At 39.3% G+C, this 21,512-nt stretch overlaps 1 long non-coding RNA gene across 1 annotated transcript; it reads left to right on the top strand.

The window, feature by feature from the left end:
- Window positions 1-3,827: 3,827 nt before the first annotated feature.
- LOC124299709 (uncharacterized) lies at window positions 3,828-11,393 on the top strand. Its single transcript, XR_006907041.1, has 3 exons — window positions 3,828-4,056; window positions 7,322-7,325; window positions 11,383-11,393. It is a non-coding gene; the product is annotated as an uncharacterized LOC124299709 (long non-coding RNA).
- Window positions 11,394-21,512: the final 10,119 nt, after the last annotated feature.

Below are 21,512 nucleotides of genomic sequence, written 5' to 3' on the forward strand. Positions count from 1 at the left end.
TATATATATTTGATGAAGTTTCTGGACGTGTATGTACGGCTAAAGCCGATTCATAGATGAAAGTGTTAGTCTGGTCCACTTAATGTTTCGCAGCGTCCTGACGTTTCACAGCTTCAAGATACGTGGCTTCACCTTTTTTTCCCTCGAACGATTGATAAAACGTGTATTGCAACCGTGTCGATCTGACATCCATATTTTTCATTAACTGTAACGCAAGATGGCTTCTTGAAAAAATCATTCCATTGATCGCATTCAACTTCTTAGTATTCGCTTGCAGCCGCTTGTCATTGTCAATGATTCTCAGCTCACTAGCGCCGGCCATGGTCTCCAGAGCAACAATCTTAGCCTCCAAAGCGTCGGTTTTGGTTTCAAGTACACCGCACGCATCCCGCATAATATTCTCAAGAGTATCAATTGTCTGCTGCAAAACATTCGTCATGAATTTTGCAGAAACAGCATCGTTAGACTGTTATGGGTCGGCTATGTTACACAATCGTTTACCGTCCAGATCATACTGATTGGCGGGGGTGATTTTGAATCCTACGCCTGGAGGTCCACGAATAAAGTTTTTACCCCCACTACGCTTCGAATGTCGCCCAAATATGTCTATGCTCATCACTGGACGGTCACTGAAGAAATGATGATTCTATATTGATCTGCCGCTAATAAACGATTCCAGCTTCCCTCAACTCTTCAATGATAGCGACTATTTCGTTGAAATGGCTGGTATTGCCTACAGCCTGCGACGCCATAAGTAGTCAAAGACGATCTACAATTTCGTTTGGATCATCTCAGTAGACGTAATAAACATCTTGCCCCTCCTTTCGCGCAATTTTATAGTCGGGTGAGACTTAACCAGATTTTTTCGGCGAGCTGACCTGTTGTGCGATAAAATTTCTATACTTTGCGCTTTTTGAATCGTCTCGAAGACTTCCACCGGCTTGGTAAAGTTTTCGATGCGCATTTGTCATCGTTACAATTTTAATGTGATCATTCTTGTCCGCGTCATTTAGAATCGATGCATCGGGCGATTTTTTCAATAATCATTCAAGTAATCCAGGTGTTCTCCCGTAACTTATATCCTCCACGTTGATCAGATTATCAATAAAACTGATTGGCGTATCACCAATTATCATACCTTCTGTCAACTTTCGAATACCGTATTTGGTATCCAAATCCCTTTTTTTGCTTGTGCTGAAAATTTTCAAATATCGCGCCATGGAATCCGTTGTTTTCTTCACCGGCGTACTTGTAGTAGAAATTTCACCAAACTTTAGTGTTTTATCATTTGTATCCATGAAATTCCCATCGTCCATATCCTCATCCTCCTCATCATCATCATTCCCGGTTCTCTCGCCATCTTTTTCTTCTTTTTTTTTTCATTGTAACATCCGGTAGTTCCGTTTTTATTTCTTGTTTGATATGCTGCTGCTGCTGCAGCTTTGAGGTATCCACCAATTCTTGCAACGGTTTACTAAAGGCTTGAATACCTCTCCCGTAACCTGTTCGGTCGTGTCCTTGTCCAACTTGAGCAACTTGTGCTTCCGACGTATGACATCGCATGCTTTCGATATTTCACTTTGGCTGAATGAGAGATTTCGAATAAACGTAGACATTTTCGAATCGCAATCTATTGCCGTGGGTGACGAGTGAGCGGAGAGCGTTAGTTTTACCACAATTGGACGGCCTGCTAAAATTGCACTCGCGATATTTGGCAACAAGTTTACATAAGGTTTTTCTATCTTCCTTTTTCCACGCCGAACCATTTTATCGAAATTTGCGACAGGCAGTTTATCAGGCTGATCTTAAAATCTCATGATGCTAGGTTACCATGACAACGAGAACTAAGATGACAGCATATAAATTCATCCGTGTATAGAACTCTCGTTAGTTGTTTCCCAACTATGAGGAGGTGCACACGAAAGAGGCGCGGTGGTGGTTTGCTAAATAATATTATCGATCATCTTCCTGTTGAATTGCACGTGCCTGGGTATCAGCACTGCGGACCCAGAACGAAATTGACCAAGAGGTTGGCACGTGGTGATCTGGGAATCAATCTGCTGGACGCTGCATGTGAAGACCATGATATTGCATACGCAAGGAATCAAGATATCGCAGCGAGAAATCTTGCCGACAAAGTGCTCGGTGAGAAGGCGTGGAATGGCCAAGGACGCTAGTATGGGTGAAAAGGCTGTCGTCTGGGGAGTCAGCAATACTATAAAAGCTGAATCTAAGCTTGCAATGGGCTTAGCTGTGAAGCGGTCGAAACTTGGAGCGGCTGCAACAGAGAAATCTACAGCAGGCGGGAAGAGTAAACAGCGAAAGAGAACGGTGAATCTTGAATCCATCATCACAACTGCAAAGGTCGCCATGCAACCGGATCATGAAGCTGTCGACTCGGCGTTAGCGGGTGCTCGTGCGGCCGCGCGTGGGACTGGGAAGAATGTTCGTGTGCCTCGCGTGATACCTGTGCCTGATAAAATTGGCTGCATCCTACAGCTCCTCGTTCCAATTCTGGCCAGTCTAAGCGCTACTGGAGCTTTGGCGGGTGGTGCCGCGGGTATAGCTAAAGCGTTCAACGAAGCTAGTATCGCAAACATCGCTTGAACGGAACCAAACGGCACAATGCAACAATGGAGGCGATTGCGCTGGGCAAGGGATTATACCTGAGCCCCTACCGCAGCGGCATGGGTCCGTATTTACGACCGGCAAAAAACTAGCAAAGCTACCACACAGAGTTCTCACCGACATTAATTTACTCAAATATGCTAAAAAATACAAAAATTTCACATTTTCGTGGCGTTTTCATGCGAAATGATCTACCGAAATCAGGGCCAAAAATGCGAGAATCTGCAATTATTAATCTTGACAATAAAAACGGTTCAGGGACACATTGAGTTGCGTATAAGAAAAATCGCGATCACGTTGTGTATTTCGATAGTTTCGGTGATTTGAAACAACCTACGGATCTGATGAAGTATCTCGGTGTTGGTAGCGTAAAATACAATCATAAGAAGTATCAGGAATATGATACTGTGATTTGCGGCCACTCGTGTCTCAAATTTCTCAGCGGACAGTCATGAAAAGACAAGTGTCACATGAGCAAGCATTTGTCATGTCGGAATCGTTGACGTTAACACTGTCAGGCACATCCTCTGTACTGGAGGCTCAATATTTCCCCCCAGTTGAGTTATTACCGGAGAAAAACTATGTTCTCGGACTCGTCGTATTCCTGACATTCAATTCAATACTCAATATTCATGAGACGTAAAATAAATTCTACCTGAAACAAGCGGACAACAGCAGAGAGGTCATCACGATACACACGGGAAGCTATAAAATTAAGGATATTGAAAATTTTCTGCGTAAGGAGCTACCCGCCGATATCACCCTTAGTCTGACAAGGGGAGTGTCAAACTTGGGAATCACAGATTTCCATCACTTTTATATATATTGTAGGGCAGGGTCCCCGCAATAAATATATAAAGCGGCAAGACGCCATTCGTTTTTATTATTGAGAAATTTCAACTCAAAGTTCTATATGTAACTTAAGTAGAAGGAACCTTTTTACCGGTTGCAGCAATAGTTCCGTGGCGTAGCGGTAACGCTCTTGCTTACTGAGGGACCGAACGGCTGTTCAAGGTCCGTTAGAGTTACTTTTTTTTTTTTTTTTTTATAAATTATTTAACACAAAAATAAATAATTAATAATTAATATTTCTATAAATTATTTTTTTATTTTTAAGTTAGGAAAAAATACAAAAAATGATAAAAATAGGATTTGTAATAATTATAATAACAAAGTAATCAATATTATCAAAAATCAAGTCCCTCAGTAAGCAAGAGCGTTACCGCTACGCCACGGAACTATTGCTGCAACCGGTAAAAAGGTTCCTTCTACTTAAGTTACATATAGAACTTTGAGTTGAAATTTCTCAATAATAAAAACGAATGGCGTCTTGCCGCTTTATATATTTATTGAGGGGACCCTGCCCTACAATATATATAAAAGTGATGGAAATCTGTGATTCCCAAGTTTGACACTCCCCTTGTGAGAGTCAACGACAACGAGCTGAGCAGTGAAGTCATGTGCAATCAAGTCGTAGACTTCAAACCCAAAGGTTCTATCGGTCGATTATTGGGATTTAAAGCGGTTGAGCTAGCACGAGAAGCTACGCATAAATCAGAATTACCGGTACTGCCATACTGATGGTTGATATTTTACGCGTTAAGTGCAACATAACCACAGGGGCGTACATAAACGAGCGTCAAGCTCACACGATTCACGAATTTCGCCCAACCATTTCATCAGGATATAAGATTGTCGAAATGCTTGGCAACGTCATTTACCTACCAATCGCCGTACAGTCGATACATCATTTACAGCTGAGAATAGTCGATCGAGACGACGAGCTGATTGATTTTCGCGGCGAAACGATAACCGTGTGTTTACATGTGAAATCACTAAAATGATGGGAATCGTGTTTGAGACGAAAAAGTTGGGCAAAATTTATAAAAGTGAGCCGTCATTGTCAAAAATCATTAGTCGCCCAGCACCTCTGACAACGCTTACATCCCGAACGAGGCTCTGAACGTTCGGTTTCTTCAGAGCCTAAGCCTTCTATTATGTGGAAATTTTGGAAAATAAGAATTTGTATTCACTGGATCCTGTGCGTGTTACCATGGAAGAAATGATAAGAATACAGAAACCTGTGGTATTCGACGAATCGATTGCGCACTCTGAGATTCATGCTCATCAGACGTTTGCATCATCCACCTTCCAAAATAACGATGAAATCCATATTGTTGTTCAACATCAAGACTTGTGCCTACTGCCCAATCAAAGCTCTCTCCACATTCACGGAAAAATCACAAAGGGTGATGGTGTGATTGCGGTGACGACTACGAAATTGATCAATATGGCTATTTGCCATTTGTTTGAAGAAGTTCACTACAAGTTGAACGGTGTGGACATCAATCGGAATAAAAATGTTGGTACCACCAGCGTTATGAAGGGACACTTATCCTTGAGACTGGGCAGTAATATAGTCTGGAGAATACCGGTTAGTTGAGTGATGATACCGAACTAACTGATGCTTCTGGAAATTTAAACGTTGTTCTACCGGTGAATTATATACTGGGCTTCGCCGAAGATTATTGTCGAGTCATCGTCAATGCTAAACACGAGTTGATTCTTACACGTTCTAATACCGATTTGAATACTGTGATTCAGACCCTGCCCATGGAAAACTTTAAAATTACCCTTAATAAAATCGAGGAGTTGCTGCCATACATCAAACTGGCTGATAAACCGAAAATCCAACTGCTGAACTACATGCCCAAGGACCCGGCCATATCCATGAGTTTTCGTTCTTGGGAAACGTACGTGTATCCGATGCTTCCGTCAACGACCCGACATGTGTGGGCGGTCAAAATATCGACCCAGTTAGAGGAGCCGAGATATGTCGTTCTGGGATTCCAAACTGCAAGAAGAAACGATCTCCAGAAAAATGCTAGCGAATTTGATCATTGTCGAATCAGAGATGTGAAAATCTTCCTCAACTCGCAGTGTTATCCGTATGGAAATTTGAATCTCGATATATCCAATAATCAGTACGCCATTCTCTATGACATGTATGACCAGTTTCAAACGGCCTACTACAACAAAGAAGCCGAACCTTTGTTATCGAAGCGTGAATTCATAGACCAAGCTCCCCTTATCGTTATCGGTTGCTCGAAACAGAATGAATCGTTGAAAACCGGACCGGTGGATATTCGATTGGAATTTGAAGCGAGCGTAGAATTTCCCGCAAACACTGCAGCCTATTGCATGATCTTGCACGATCGTATCATCGAGTACAGCCCGATTAGTGGCACGGTCAAGGAATTAGTATAAGTCAATTTTGGGATTAAATGTTTAATTATTATTGTGCGAATGAAGAAAATATGTGGAAGGTTATTTGCTCAATTTAAAATAACATGATCTATTACCATTATTATGTACAAGCTGAAAACAGAATGTAATAGCTGATAAATAAAAAACATCTATTCAGAGCATACAATTGTTATTTTTTGAAACGTTCTATTTCACCCAACCACATGATAAAGAAAGTCACCATCTTGCGGCGAGCATTGGAAACAACGCAGTCGATCGGTGGAATATCGATTGATCGATAATCCGACAAACCTGCGGCAACACCCAATAACACCAACTGTCGGTAAGATCGAAGATAACAATTCGGTCGGTAAAAAATGTGCGCCATCTAACGGTAAGAATTTGAAGTATTTGCTCATCCGACGGCGAAAAAATCAAAATGGCTGCTCATTCGACAACACAAAAATTTCCTTGTCAAACTGTCTGTCAGTGAAATCGAGCAAAAATGCGGGTGGCCCCATCTAAGTCAACCTTACAGTCGGTAACAATATCGCAGGTAGGGCTTACTAGCGCGGAGGTAACATCCCGACTGTCGGTAAGGTAGGAATTGGGACTTCTCTGCCGGTACGCCGCTATTTTTCAAGTTAGAACTCTTATATCTATACTACTGAGAATAAAAGCACAATTCATTTGATTGAAAATCGAGAGTTCCACGAAAGAACTAAACATATTAACCTACGGTATCACCAGCTGCGCGAGATAGTAGAGTCGGGATAGTAGAGTTGCATGTAGTTTATACGTCTTCAGAAACACAACGCAGCGATATATTCACTAAAGCGTTGCCACGAAACAGATTCCTATGTCACAATGACAGTATGAGGCTGTAACGGGTACAAAAACATGGAAAATGTTTAGACGGCGGAAGTGTTGAAGTGAGCCCACAACATTGTCTTTGTATGGATGTGAGCATGCGTAGATAAGCTTGTGTGGAAAAGTAGCATGCGTGCCGATCGCGCGTCAGTCGCTCTGGATCCATTGTAAGAGCTAGTCGAAAATAAAGAATCCAATGTTGACCTTAAACTGATAATCATTGTGTACTCCTGGACGCTTTATTCCTTCTCCTCTCAAAACAGCAACGGTTACCTCAACAGAACATGTTTTTAGACAGCATAAGCACGATCAGTCATTCGATTTTGATTCATCTTAACTTTTTTTTGATTTCTTGATAGTTATTTTCTCTATAGTTTACAAAGAGGTTTTTTTAATTTTTTGATTGGATAATTTTATATGAATTATTAAACACAAATTCTTTTCTTTAAATTATGTGCTAAATTTTCGAATACCGTGATTTATTCATTGTTATAAAACAACATTCCCGTCGGCAGACTATAAATACCACATGATTTAAGAAGATACTTTTTATTTTTGTAGATTGGACAATTTTTAGTGAAGTTATAATATTGTTACGTCCGTGGACGCCGTTTATTCTCGAGCAGTAAGGAATAAATTGGTTCGACTTCGCTTTTACGTCCGGGGAGAACCAGAAGTTAGTATGAGGGTTGAATAACCGTTTGGATGATTGAGATATCAACTACATATTTGTTTAAAGAATTTGTGGATCAGTTTAAACGGAGTGTGTAGATCACAATATCGGTAATAAAAGTTATACGTGAGGTTGTTGAGTGTGATATAGAATCGATCGTGTCGAACATTGGAATAAGAATGAATCTAAGGTAAAGAGGAGTACCCGTAAGGTGCGCAAAATGGTGTGGAATAGAATTAGTAGAGTCGACAAAACACAAGTGGCGTGAGCCAGAATGAAAATAGAAGGACAGGAATGAGATGATGAGGTCACTCTAAGGATCGTGGGAGAGTGACAAGATGGGGGAGAAGTATTGCAATACGCCGGACGTAACAAGCCCCCCCTTGAAGGGAACATTCGTTGATGTATGGCGAACGAATGTTTAGAATGAGAAGAAATGAATCGGATAGCCGGAAAGGATTCGAGTCGCTTGTTATATTCTATTGTACATAACTTTGTAATGTGTTTGCGTTATTGTGAGTGAGTGAAGCTTACACTTGTGTGTGTTATCGTATTAATATGAATGATTAAGATGGTACATAGTATGCATATGTGGAAATTGTCAATACAATATTTTGAGAATGCATGATTACAAGGTGAACATGTTTATAGCGATTTAAATTAAGGACGTTGCCTACTCAGCTCGCGCGGGAACTTTGGCTTCCCGCGCGACTCAAGCCAGGTGGCAAAGGGGAAGAGTGGGCGGGACTTAAGTCAATGCCCCTCGCGTGCTATGGCCCCCCACTCTGCACTCCGTTGGGACCAGGCCGCTTGCACTTGAACGTTCTGAAGTTCTGACGTACGAGGAATATAACTGGAAGCCCGTATGAGTTTCGCGTGATTGATGAATAATAATGAGTTACAGAAATCATTGAATAATCGTCGAGTTTTCAAGAGGTCTATTGCATAATTCGTTGCGGTAAAGTGAAAAATACTACCAGAGAAATTACCCGAAACGGCAGTTAGCTAATTCATGACTTAACACTAAGGATCGGCGATATCAAGCAAAAGATCGATTCTCAGAATCGATTCGAATTGATTTCGGAAAAATCGATTCATCGAAAAAATCGGATACAAAAGATTGATCTTCAGAAGATTGATCGTTATTTTTACTTTTTAGTTTAACTGGAAACCGGTAGCTACATTGGAGACTAAAAATCGTGTCACACAAATGTAGTACTTATTCAACAGTTTTGATATTTAACAATAGTTTGCTTTGGGTTATATTTGTTTATCACAGCAATAGTTCTTATATACTGTAACGTGGCATTTCGGTTAGGCCTGCCCGTTACAAGGTACTCCCTGAACCCTGGGCGGAATCCAGGAATAAGGGTTTCAGAAATCGAGTCGCGAGATAATCACAGAGAGCGCCAGAACTGGAGTCACGCATCCAGGCTTCGACAGGGACGAAATAGCGAATTACGAATAAGATATTGCAGGCTTTTTGTTTTTATTTTTTTTTTTTGAGTACACCGGCCACAATCCAGCGACCAACTCCGACGCCGAAGATATTTCGAGGCAAGGCGAAACCACGGAGATCTCACGGCAAGGATACCGAGGCTGCGGAGGGGAAGACAACGCAGATCCCTGCAGCGCGGGAATCCAAGGCGGAAGCGATTCCCGCTGGCGGCCGGCGCGCCGTAGCCTCCCCGCTCACCCCGCCTACACCCAACCGAGGCAACCGCGAGAGACCAGCTAGCGACGAGGAAGCACCACCCCGCCCAACCCCAGGACCCCGTAGAGCTGCACGGAAGACGACATCGCGATCTAGCCTTAAGTTCTGCACCGCGTAGCGACGACAGGTGCGCGTCAAGTTGTGCAATCTCCAAAATCGATGACAGATCGATTGTTGCGCATTCTTAGGATGATGACGTCACTAAGGATTAGCGTAACGAGATCGGCGGTGCGGCCGATCGGCCATCTGGGATCACTCCAGTTCTGGCGATCGAGCAGGGAGGTGACGTTACGCAAGCGTTTTTATTATTACTCAAGAGTAATTAAGGTATTTCAGTGGTTGCGCGGAAAAGTTCATTGGGTTGCGAGGCACGATGGACGGGCACCGATATGAGGGAGTTGGAAGCTTCGTGAGCTAGATGTGGAGCGGTAAGCGTTGCTGATATCCTCGCGATCGAATTTCGAGAGCAATTGAGTGAGGACTTGTCCGAGAAAGGATAGCCGTTTGTAATTTGCTTGTCGAGAAATCCTCGAAATTCGTTTGCCGATTCTTTCGTTTGGTGACCGTAGCCTGAGTTGCGCGTAATAAAGTAGAGACAATTTCGAGTGATCGAGAAGGTCGAGTCGAGCCACGTGTTGAGCCGAGGCACTATTGTCTCGAATTTGAGTGTAACCAAATTCCGTTACACGGGGTCACGTCAAATCAGTACGACAAAATATCATTTCTCGTGTAGGTCGCGAGCCGTCGAAAGGGGAGCGTTCGAATTCGCGAACCGCGTCCCGACGTCGCGGAGAAAGTTGAGCTCGGGTGCGTGTTCATAAGAATTTTTTTTTAGAGGACAGTCGCAGGTAACACGACGACCCCTTTTTTCGTTTGGGGCTTTTGCATTAATGGTTAGTAATAAGGTGGCGATTAATGCCCGTAGGCATGAGTAATTTTTTTGAGTTATTACCGATCGCGGTCAGCGTGTCGGTCGGGATTTCGGTTCCGTTTTCGTCGAGGAGTTTATTGTTAGGTTAGCGATTAGCGCCATTCCGTAAAGGACGATCGCGGGCAGCGCGTCGGGTCCAATTTTGTTTTTGGTTTTTGTGAGTTAGCGGTTATTCTTAAGGCAGCGACTAGCGCGCGTAGGCCGCAGAGGTCTTCTAGATTTATTAACTTTTTTTTTGTTTTTGTTCTTTCTTTTCTTTTGTTAAACTTAAGTATTTGTATTTGGAATCGCGAAGAGCGACTTTTGAAGAATCATTTCTTTTGTTTTGTATTATCGCTGGCTGGAAATATATTATTTTAATTTTATTATTGCTTTGTAAAATAACGTGTTGGCGTACGTGTGTCGTATCTCTCTCTACCCAAATTACCCCTTCTCTCTCCGCGGTACTGAGCTATCGAGTATATGGTCGCGGTATATCGCATTACCGATTTCGAGGCGATTTGATCACGCCGGGCGCCCAACAAATTTCGCGATACAGTCCAACCTCCCAATAAGAAACCAAAAGCCCCCAAGGGGAAGAGTTTTTCGTATATATCGCATACCCCCACCTGGCGCGCGCTCCGCGCTCAGTGACACTGTCCGTCTCTCTCACTCTTTTCCGCATGCGATCCTCTCAATAGGAAACACGCTCGAACAAGTTCCTACTTGTTATTCCCATCGCTCATGCAAAAATTTTTTTGACTGCGCGTGGACATTTATCCAGCGAATCTTTGTTTCACGTCTGAATTTCGATCATATAACTGTCTTAAAATGACCGAAACGTTGAAAAAGCGTAAGAGATCAGACTGCAGTGTACAAGTCGAAGAGAATGTTACGGAATCTCCGCCACAAAGTGATATTAATTTAAACAAAGAGGTTGCTGTGACCAAACGTAATCGATATACGTTTGAAGAAAAGAAGAAAATTTTGGAAGAGTGTAAAACCCTGAACTCTCGAGAACTCTGTGCGAAATACGGCTTGAATAAAAGTGTTCTCAGCAAATGGAGATCCAATGAGGAGATAATAAAGAATGCCGCCAAAACGAGCCATTCGAAAACATTGAAAAAAGTTTCAGAAACAAATGAACGTGACGCCGAATTATTCATGTGGCTTTCTGATTGTCGTTGCAAAGGCATTGCAGTTTCTGGACCAATGCTATGCCGACAAGCTCTCGTGATAAACTCTCGAATCGGCGGACCAGAAAATTTCAAAGCAAGCCACGGGTGGCTAGAGAAATGGAAGAGACGAACCCACATTAAAAATTTAAAAATCACCGGTAAGTATTATCACAGGTCACAGGTGATTGGAAATATAGGGGAGGAAAAAGATCGGAGCACCTAACAAAATATGTATAGTTTTGTGTTAGTAAAAACACTCTTTTACCTTATTTCCTCCTTTTTCCTCGTAATTAAGGAATATCTTTGTGTTTTACTCGAAATGTATTGCGAAAAATTGCGACTCTTGCATTTAGATTAGAAACCTAGCCTTTGTGAGGCTTATATGTTTCACTCTATGATTGTTTTTCGGGTTATTCAAAATAGAATTTTCATTATTCTACTTTTTACTTAATTTAGCTTTTTACTTGATTCTGAACTTTCTTTCACTCTCTTTGTTACTCTCTGTTTTTATGTTCCATGAAATCTTGTCAACGTCCACATATATCTGTCAAATAAATAAAAAAAGATTCAAATAAACTTTTAAATTTTGTGTTACATTCACAAACGAACACACACATACTCACGTACGCATCCACACATCAATTGACACCACAGCGTTCACTCGATTTCGCCAAAATATTCCCTTTCGGGCTGGTTTCTTAACCAGAGGTTTCGCGCACAAAAATCTCGAGCTCGGAGTTCAAGTCGGAGTGGGGGAAGCGCTCGAGTGAGGAACTGGGGAAAGTTTCTTATTGCCGGGTTTCTTATTTGGAGGTCGGACTGTATTGTTTTAGGTCCAGGGTATCTCGCGGACGCCGATTTATTGTGCACGCGGTGAGTTCTCGGTCATTTTCTCCGAGTGACCGAGGAGCGGGAAAAATCCACGTCACAATACATATTACACAAATCCAGCCGACTGGGTGGAAAGCTTTTTTTATTAGTTGTGATATTAGATTTATTCAGCGCTAGAAATTGGTCGATTCTTTTGTATTCTCAAACCTATATTATCCATAAAATACAGAACGCCAAAATGGACTTTCAAAAATTTTTCTAATTGAAGATTTAAGAACCTAATCCGATCCTTGCAGACTTAGAATCGATTCTAGAAAAAATCGATTTGTAAAGTATCAATACAAAAGATCCATTTTCTCGACCCAAAAGTTCGATTCTTGAGTGGATCGATCTAGAATCGCGCATCCCTACTAAATACACTGCCATCAATGACCCAGGTCTCACCACGTGGAGGTCGCTGCGATGAAGAGACCCACCCTATCCCGTCCCAACCTCTCAACTATGCCAGGAAAAATTAAAAGTGTTACATACATCGATAATAGGGTGGGCCAAAATGAATTTTTCATTTTTTTTTCATTTGATACCATGAAAATATCTTCCAAAATGACGAAAAAAAAATTCTGCTAAAGTTTGAGCTCTCAATATTAATATTAAGAGGTGGCGATTTGTAATTTGTGATTTCCCATTCAAATAACACAGGAATATTTTTTTATTTTCTTTGGATTTTTTATGCTTATGAATGGATAACTGTCGAGTGAAAACAAAAAATTATTCTTGTAGAGAATTTGACGATCTACAAAAAAGGTCTGATATGATTTTTTGCTAGGTTGACTCCTTTAAAAGTTATTCGAAGTTTAATTCCAATTCATAATTGTAAAAAATCGTATTTACAATTTTTTGAACTTTATTAAATAATGCCTTAAATGTATAGAATATCTTCTTTTTTATTACTTTTGTATTTCTTATTCGATAAATTCATTGTAAATTTTTTTTTTATCGATTTTGATTTGAATGAAAATAGATTTTGTAACAACATAGTTTAAAGGGTTTAAAAGATTTTAAATTTGATCATATTATACAATGGATAACTTTTATTACTGTTTTAATTTTTTACCGCTAATATCACTGTAGTCAATTATGGCGCCACCTTCATGACGTTATTAACATGTAAATAAAACTTAAGGTTGCACCAATCTTCTTTAACTTTGTTTACTAAGTCAGATCTTCTCTAGTTTGATTTGTATTCAATTGTCTTTAATAAGAATCACCTTCATTGTTTCAGTTTTTTCATTTCTAAATTTAGTTATTTGAAATTTTTAAGGCTATATCAAAATGAGCTGCAAACCTATTTTTTTAATCGGTTCTCCAAACCCAAACGATTTTGGCCGTAAATTACCTACTGTTAAAGAGGTTATGGCTACTTTTTTTTACCATCATAAAGTAATGAACGAGACAATTAATAAAAGTGGAGTTAACACAATAATCAAAGTGGAAAAACAATGGCATTCTTTGGGATTGCCGATTTGTGGAAGACAAAATGCTGTGAAAAAATTACTAAATTTACATTGTAAGTGGAAAAATTTACAGAAAAGTAGCAACAAAAAAAAGTCAGTAATTCAAAAAAAAAAAACCAGTCTCTCTTTCAAAAAAAGCTGAATGAACTTTTTGATATTACGGATCACAAGAGTCTTGAATCAATTGATCATGATAAAAAGATTTTTCTAGAAGGCCAAAAAAGTTTGAATCGAAGAGGAATTATTAATTTAAGTTCACAACCAGACACCGAATCAGATGTCATGATAGTTGATGAAATAAGTAAGTATTAAATTTTATGAACACGTACGAATATTCACAGTACTCAAACTGATATTAATTATTAATGTATTGTTAAAACTCATTCATGAGCTGATCAAGAAATATCTGTAGCTCTAATTTTCTTAAATAATTGAAACTCAACGAATACAAATTCCAATTACTTCCAATTTTCAATGAATAATTTTATATCTCATTCTAAAATTGGCAAATCATTTTTTTGTGTATTGAATAATTTTTTTTACTCATAAAAATATTTAATTTTTAAATTGTAGAGCAGCCAGCAAAAGATGAGCATCTCCCAATCATTAAACAAGAATCTGACATAATAACATCTCAGTCATCAGTAAGCATAACCTCGAAATAAATCTCGGATTTTGAAAACAGATTGACACCACCTGTGTCCTAAAATTTACGTGATGACACCAGAATTAGTGGCTGCATTAGATCGATCGAATGTTTCCAGCAGGAACGCAATGTACATTATTGCTGCGACTTTGAAAAGCGTTGGAATTGATTTAAATAGTGTTAACATCAGTTATGAAACAATTCAGCGTAGTCGAAATGCTTTACGTCAAGAAATTGCAAAGGGGTTGAAAGATGAACTGAAAATTGAAGACAATTATATTGTGCATTGGGATGGAAAACTGTTGACAGACATCACTGGAACAGATCTTGTGGATAGACTTACAATCGTTCTGACATCATGTGGTATTGAACAATTGTTAGGTGTGCCCAATCTGAAGTCAGGATGTGCCAATGATCAAGCAGTTGCTATTCTTGAAACTCTCAATCAGTGGGGTGAAAGTTCATATATTAGAGGAATGTGTTTTGACACAGCAGCTGTTAATACAGGTTAGTTATCAATAACATATAAGGTAATTATTAACATCATTCATGTTTTTCGTTTGTTTCACTTGTATTCTAGGAATTCATCATGGAACTTTTGCTGAAGTAGGAAAAGGTTTAAATCAAGAGTTGATCCATTTGCCTTGTCGCCATCACATCTTTGAACTCATTTTGAAAGGTGTGTTTGAAGTATATTGGCCAACCTCATCAGGTCCAAATGTTCAAGTCTTTTCTCGATTTAAAAATAAATGGAACGAGCTTGATAAATCCAACTTCAAGGCTGAGATGGACGATTGTATCGTTAGTGAAATATTGTCCAATAGCAAACAAGCCTCTGTCAACTTGATTGAAGAAAATTTACAGGTATAAATTCATAAATTTATTTTATCATAAAAATTATGAGAGCAAAATGTTCTTAATCGAGTTGTCTAATCTTCTTCAATTTATAAGGCAATTATAATTTAATTTATAACGTATACTTAACAGGTTCATCAACCGAGGGATGATTATAAAGAACTTTTAGAGCTATCACTGATTTTCTTAGGGAAGAAGCCCAAAATTAACTTTACGTTTAAACATCCAGGCCCAGTTCATCATGCTCGTTGGATGGCAAAAGCCATTTACTCGTTGAAAATATTCCTTTTTAGAGAAGAATTCAAATTATCAGCTCGAGAAATTAACGGCTTACGTCAAGTATGTATTTTTCTTGTAATAATATATTTAAAAGCTTGGTTCACTGCTCCATCTGCGATTCTGGCACCACACAATGACTTAACTTTGATGCAAGACTTGATTGAGTATAAAGCTATAAACAGTTCCGTATCAAAAACAGCTTGTTTAAAAATGATAAATCGCTGTGGTACTTAAGTGAACAGTTGGTCATTATTTCTCTCTTCGACGATAACGTATCTTTATTTGTGAAACAAAAAATGATTCGAGCTTTGAACAGAAATGAGCAATGAAACTGTTCCAATGAATACTATGGAATGAAAGATGCAAACATTCAGCAAACGAATATGAAAGGTCATTATTCAGAAATTCATTCATTTCTGAACTTGAAAACATAATGTGAAAACACGTTGTATCCGAGCAAAATTTTGAATGGGCTGTAACTGAAAAATGAAAATTTAAGAAGCAGGATATACATGTGAGGGTTGATTTGTAATACAAAAAATAAAAAAATGGCCTACATACAAAGAAAACAATCCTTCAATCAAGAATTAAAATATTCTTGAATCAAGTGCTGAGTATTCTTCATTCAAGAATATGTGACATTTTTATTTAAAAAATAGCATACTCTTGATCCAAGAAATAAAATATTCTTGAATCAAGAACAGTTTTCTGTGTGTGACATTATTGTGAAAAAGTTATAAATGAAAGGAAAGATATAGAAATATGTAAAAGCGTCTGTATAGTTACTCGTTAGTACTGTCGGTTGTCGTTTTCTTTTTCTTACGGGTGGAAACGTCAGTCATTGAGTGTTTTGATTTGACCGCAGAATTTCTAGCTTCAATTATTTAAGGGGCCGTCCATTAATCACGTGAGGCTTAAAAGGGGGGGGGGGGGGTTGACAAAAATCACGAAATGTCACAGGGGAGGAGGGGGGTGTAATAAGATATCACGTGTATTTATTTTTTCATTATTTTTTCAAACGCGTGATTTTTAAATCGAAAAGCCGCGTGTAGTGTGACCTTGACTCGCCGTTACTAGGCAACGAACGAAGTATCTTCTCACGCGCCGCCGACGACCGCCCGGCTCGGTACGCCAATCGCCAGTTATTTTGTTGTTTTCGCGCCGAATACATACATAAACCGTTATAATACCTAGTACGTTTTACATTAATAAAACAATGTTTCAAGTAGGTGATCTGTATAAAGACCTTTTTGCAGAGTATAAGAAAGGAAAAAAACCTAGTATCTGTCAGAAAGAATTCAATGAGTTGTGGGCTAGTGCGAAAAAAAAATATACTACAAAAGAAGAATTTATGAAGTGGGCGAATGATCTTTTACTAGATTACCGCCGAAAGCACCAAGCAAAGAAATCTTCCAATATTCTCTATTATTGTTCTAATTCTAAAAAGGTAAGTTAAAACTAGTAGGTATCTATTTAAGGGGATAGTCCTAATGAATAAGACTTTACCTATAGTTTATTTACAGTATAAATGTTACTGTTAAATCTTACAACATTTTTGATTTTGAGTAAATAAATATAGATAAAATATGCATAGCATATCTACTTTAAGTTTTACTTAAATCCAAAAGATATTATTTTATTTTTAGGTTTATAAGAAAGTTATTTAAATAATCTCTTAGGTTTTTAATAGTTTTAGCAGTAGTCATTGGCGCATAGGAATATTATATTCCATTTCATAAAAAATGCTGAATACACATCACGTGGCCCCATATGCCTACATTAATCACCGCTCGCTAAACTTTAAAAAAGTAGGTGTATTGAGCTAAATCTTGTCTACTAGGCATGGGTTTATTAAACATAAAAAACAAAGTAAAACGTAAGTCGTGGTGGTGTAAAGTGAAGGTTATATTGCTACTGTAACACATTTGGCGCTTTTTTATATATTAATAAACAGTAATAAAATATACAATATTTTTATTACTACTTATTCATAATTCATACTATTGAACTGAAAGATTCATTGTTAATGGAAGATGGCAGTATTATCTTGCATACATATATTAATTACATACCCATTATTTTAGTGAAAATATGAGGATATGCATGGTTTGTGTCCGTTTTTAATTCTTATTCCAATATCAGAAAAAAATAAAATTAGGTACTGGGGATGGTTAATTTACTTGCAAGATATTATCTTTACTTGCACGATAATAATTAAATTATTAAATTTTCAGAATGTCAGCGAAAACATTCCTATTTTGTCAATGACATCCAATGAGCCAAGTCTACCTGTAAAACTTCCTACGTCTACGATGTGCGTCTCACCGATTTGTTCCGAAATTACTGTCAAAGGCAATGACACTATTAAAAGCACCTCAACAGGTAGTAAACATCCCAAATGTATTACAAATTTATGATAAAGAAAAACTGAATTGCAGCGCTAATTTCTAAATAACTAGTTGTTGCCCCACGGTATTACCCGCGATCCTACAGGAATCGTGCATTTTTTCGGGATAAAAAGTATCCTATGTATCAATCCAGGGTATCAGCTATCTCCATACCAAATTTCAGCCAAATCCGTTCCGTCGTTGAGGCGTGAAAAGGGAACAAACATACAAACACACACACACAAACTTTCGCATTTATGATATTAGTGGGATTATTTAAGTGTGTGTATATACACATATACACCCACTTTTCATCAAGTATCTTATGAGTCCCTTATATATAATTTACTAGCTGTTACCCGGGGCCCCGCTCCCGTGGGAATTCCGGGATAAAATATAGCCTATGTGTTATGTGTTATTCCAGGGTCTAAGCTATCTCCAGTTCAAATTTCAGCCGAATCGGTTCAGCCGTTTTCCCGTGAAAGAGTAACAAACATACAAACATACATACATACATCCTCACAAACTTTCGCATTTATAATATTAGTAGGATAAAACAATTATTTCAATGTTTCCATGTCGTTTGAATGTCGGTAATTCCAGGTGCTCGGAAACGTAAAGGTCAAGATTTGGAGTGTAGCGACGAGAATTCACCGGATACACCAAGTGCAAGCAGCTGTATACCGCAACCTGTACATGCTACTCCTGCACAGGATAAGTTGAAGAATCAGATTTCCCTTCTTCAAATGGAACTTGACTTAGCTGTTCGTCATAGGGATTCTCTGGGCGCCAGTGAAAATGAGACGCGTGATGTGACGAAACTGTGCCGAGAAATTGATAATTGCACAATAGAGCTACGGAAGAAGGAGCAACATATGCGTCACTCTCAGTCATATAGATTATCAATAAAATCAAAGATTAAACTTGCTTGCAATCAGAGTCCGAATGTAGCTAATCTTCTTAAGGCGCGTTCTGCCCCAGGTCGCCCGCGCATGGAAGAGCAACAACCGCAATTGTTAAAAACTATTGTCGATTTGGCTATATTTGGTGCTTCTGCGGAGGAACGGCGTCGCTCAGAAATTGTTCGAAGTTGCCGAACACTTACTGACCTCCATGAGAAGCTCAAGGAGTACGGATTTCAAATTTCGAAGAGTGGCACGTATCTTCGGTTGCTCCCAAGAAATTATACCACTTTGGAGGGTAAAAGGCATGTAGTCACTGTGCGTGTCAAATTGAGTCGCCCTGAGGCAGATCATCATAAGGCTCACGTCGATCAACATTTTTGTGTCGCCACAATAAGATCCTTGGAAACGCTGGCATCTATTCTCGGGCCAAAACAAGTGTTTTTTCTGTCGCAAGACGATAAAGCCCGGGTACCTATAGGTTTGACAGCGGCAAATAAACAAGCTCCTCTCCTGATGCATGTCGAATATCGTGTCTCATTGCCTGATCATGATTGGGTGATTGCTACAAGGCACAAATTGATCCCTAGTGTATATGCTGGGTGCATCATAAAAGGAAATGATATGGGCCGTGCTGAAGCAATCACGTATTCAGGGCCAACATACGTGGCGATTAGAAGTGGCAAACATTCCTCTTCGACAGCTTCTACTCATTCAAGGAAATTATGCGGGATGAAGAAGGACGCCTGAAACCAGTTGTTTTGATTTCATCTGATGGAGGACCCGACGAAAACCCGAGATATCCAAAGGTTATTTCCCATGCCATAGACCACTTTGTCAAGCATGATCTAGATGCAATATTCATCTTTACGAATGCACCTGGCAGAAGCGCGTTCAACCGTGTCGAGAGAAGAATGGCGCCTTTAAGCCGGGAATTATCTGGACTCATACTTCCTCATTATTCTTATGGAACTCATTTGGATGAACAAGGGAGAACAAAAGATCATGATCTTGAAAAAATGAACTTTCAGAAGGCTGGAAACGTCCTCGCAGAAGTATGGAATAATATGGTTATCGACAGCCATGACGTCGTAGCAGAGTATGTCGAACCCGATGACAGTACTGAAAGCTTTATTCCAGACCTGCCTTCTCCGCAGTGGTATAGCGAGCATGTGCGAGAGAGTCAGTATTTGCTTCAGGTACATTAGTAAAATCTCACTTATTATTATTTTATCATTTATTTTTCTTATCTATTCGACAATACAATTAAAATATCTTAATATCATTACCAGGTGGTGAAGTGTGATAATCACGCTTGCTGTGGATATGTGCGGAGTTCTCTTCGATCTATTCTTTCGGAACGCTTCGTTATACCTCCTTACCCAATTTTGCAGACGTCTAGTGGCTTATGTATTCCGAAGCCTCAAGAGCATGATGGCAAGACGTTTGCTACATTTCTTCTGCGTCGGTCTCTTGGAATCACCCCAACGCATGAGGGCTTTAACAAATTGCCTTATGACCTGTATTGCCCTAGTCTGCAGAAGGATCGTCAGCAACTTTTGGAAAGGACGTGCCGACGATGTGGATTGTACGTCTGTACAAAGAAAAAAGTTAAGGAACATGTAAATTCATGTCACAAGCAACCTAATCCGAGCAATAATAGTTTAGAGATGCACAATGTTCGTCCATCACGCATCCTCACGCGACGATCGATCGGTAGATCGAGAGAGATTCTCTGCGTTGTGCGTGAAAATGATGACACCGAGTGGCTTGATGAAACTGACGTTGATCTTCAACAAAGCACAGTTCCAACAACTGATCTGCAAGATGCTTATCCAGTTGTTAGTGTTGAAGAATGTCTTGCTAATCCGTGGTCCGAGGACAATGTACATTAAATATGTTCATGTACTTAGTACAATATATGATTTTCGCATGATCACATCATTCGTTTATTATTATTTTTATGCCAATCAAAAACAACCTGCAACCTTTCTATCTAGACATTTTTATCATGGTCCTTAATTTCAGAACAACATAAGATTATATTTTATATCTGTATTTAAGATAATACTCTAGAATATTCTAAAAAATTTAAGATTTTTTTTTAGATACTAAAAATACACGTGATGTTGGGTGGGGGGGGGGGGTAGTCCTCAACCTCACCACGTATCACCAAGGGGGGGGGGGGGTTGAAAAATGCTTAAAAAAAGATCACGTGATTAATGGACGGCCCCTAACGAGGGTCGCGAATCGGAAGTCGTCGAGCACTTCTGGAGTCTACTATTGCTGGCAAAAGGCAGAACTTTACGCTGCAACAATGTCTTCGATAGCACGTCAGGTTTTCAATTCATTAGTGTATTGTGCATTGACCTTGGCAAGTAGATGTCAAATATCACAATCAAATAGTCAGTTAGATAGATCAGTGTTCGGTAAAAGTCATCGGTAAGTTTGTAATCGTGAGTGATCGAAAGATGGAAAATGATTTTTGGAAGAATAGGTTGACAAAACACACATTGAGAAAGGGACGGTAAACCATAATTCGAAGAGATTGTTAGGAAAATACGGTGTTCTGAATTATTAAAAGGTGCATGTTAGTTAGTCGGTCTGAAAATGAAAACAATCAAGTCTATGTAAGCAAACTTGATGCCATTCTATTTACCTCAACCACTCCCGCTGATAAGCCGCCAAATTTTCCCAACCCTGGTCCTTTTTCTTACTTTTCCGTAACATTTTCCTTATCTTAGTCATAGCGAATGATTGATGAACACTTATCAACGAGTTTGAGGTGGTTTACTTATATTTATTCACGAAGAACACACCGAATAACGCTCACGGCTCGCGGTTTGAATTACGGGTTTGCACGTGTTAAATGCAGACTG

This window comes from Neodiprion virginianus, chromosome 3, assembly GCF_021901495.1.
Source record: "Neodiprion virginianus isolate iyNeoVirg1 chromosome 3, iyNeoVirg1.1, whole genome shotgun sequence".
Lineage (NCBI taxonomy): Eukaryota > Metazoa > Arthropoda > Insecta > Hymenoptera > Diprionidae > Neodiprion > Neodiprion virginianus.